Source organism: Galeopterus variegatus, unplaced genomic scaffold (assembly GCF_000696425.1).
Source record: "Galeopterus variegatus unplaced genomic scaffold, G_variegatus-3.0.2 Scaffold4008, whole genome shotgun sequence".
Taxonomy (NCBI): Eukaryota; Metazoa; Chordata; class Mammalia; order Dermoptera; family Cynocephalidae; genus Galeopterus; species Galeopterus variegatus.
The window spans coordinates 317033-318983 of record NW_007730119.1 but is presented as its reverse complement, the minus strand read 5'-3'; positions in this window follow the sequence as shown (position 1 = coordinate 318983).

Below are 1951 nucleotides of genomic sequence, written 5' to 3'. Positions count from 1 at the left end.
AAGTATGAATACATTCCTGTAAATTTCAAAAACAAGCAAAACTAACCTATACTGTTTAAAGATGCATTTACAGATGTAAACCTTATAAAGCAAAGAATTTAGTATCACTTTCTATTTCAAGATTTTAGTTTCTTCTCGTGGGTTTGGGTGATGGTGGGAGCTGGGGTGGGGTGGGGGTGCGGGTGGTCCATGATTAGATAAAGATATCCAGGGTAGGGGAATTTAGGGTTCTGACAATGTTCTGTTTCTTTATCTGGATGTGGTAAATGGATGTTTGATTTATGGACATCTGTTTAAGTTTATGCATCTATTTTATGTGCTTTTGTGTAAGTGTATTTCACATTAAAACAATGTAAAAATATACTCTGGGTATATGCTGATGCTATCAACTGCTCTCCTGACCTGGTGCATCTATTTTCCATCTCACCAACTCCCTGTCAAATAGGCACCTAAAAATTCACATGCTCAAATCTCAACTTCTGTTTCTCTCTATATGTTGCCCTTCCCTCAGCCTTTCCTATCTCTGTCAATGACTATTATCAATTCAGGTGCTCTAGCTCAAGTATGTAGAATAATCCACAATTCCTGTCTTTTATTCATAGGCCCTTCCAATGCACTAGAAAATCCTTTTGGCTCTGCCTTAAAAATCTGCACTCAATCTTACCACCACTTATCATCTCACTGCTAACTTCTCTAAGTCACTCTCACTTGGCCTTTTGTGATTGCATTCTACCCAGAGAGTAGAATTAGCAATGTCTGTTTCTTCATTCAGTTCTCTGAACATTTCCTTAATCTCCTTGCTCTAATTAATACTGGTTTCCCTTGAAGACACTGCATCTCCTTTAGCCCTCTCAAAACCTGAGGGTTTTCTCTCCCATACTTCTACTACTGGCCTGATGGTAGAGCAGGTGCTGTCTTTAATATTCATGTTCATTCTAAATCACTCTCCTTCCCTTCTCCCTAAATGCACCCAAAGTTTGAATTGCTACTCAGAATACTATACCAACCACTACTCTGCTTTTATTTATTTATCTTGGTTTATTCTCTCTATTCCTTGGAGATTCTAACTCCTGGTAACTTTCGCTTGTCCAACTAGTCTTGTGCTGATTCTTGATGATTTCCATATTAAATACTTCCTAAATGCTGGTCATTCAGTTCCTTAAAATTTTTCTGTTGGCTACGTGTTGTATTAGTTATGCCTAAACTTATCTTGATAAATAAATGTCACCCCACCATAATACCAATCCAAACTTCCCCTTTTCTAACATTTTCTAACTGTTCAGCTCACTGGATCCAGCACTTCAATCAATCAATCCTTAGAAATCACAGAGAACAGCAATTTTACCACAATTTCAAAGCCCTTCATACCCCCCTCGTTTCCTCACTTCCCTTGTAAATAGTTTAAATCCTTATATCTACAACTTAAACTTTTTGTCCGGCTCATCCATCTTCAAAATTTCAATCGTGGCCAAATCCATTTCAGATCCTATTGATTACCATGATGATCTGAATGCAGCTAAAGAAAAACTCCGTTATTCTAACTGATTTTGCCTTAAGCTCATGGTCACTCCTATCCAGTGATCTCAATTCTGACTGTATTGTCCCGGTCCACTACACTTTTCACTTTTGTAGATGACTTTTTCAGTTTTTCTTTCTCCTCAATCCTCCAGCACCTCCTCCCACTATCTTGACTCTTAATCATTGACCTTGTTCCTTAGAAGCAATGAGAAGATAATGTCCTATTTTTTTCTGCTCTTCAATTTCATGTTTTCATAAGTAGTTTATACATACATGTGTTTATTACCATAGATGGAACAGAAAATCACAGAGGAACATTGGCTATTTATAAATAGATTGTGGGAGGTTTCACAATAAGCTGAAAGATAAGGCAACAACATCTATCTGAACACAGAGGCAAAAAAAGTGACAAACTTGGGGAATTATAAACATG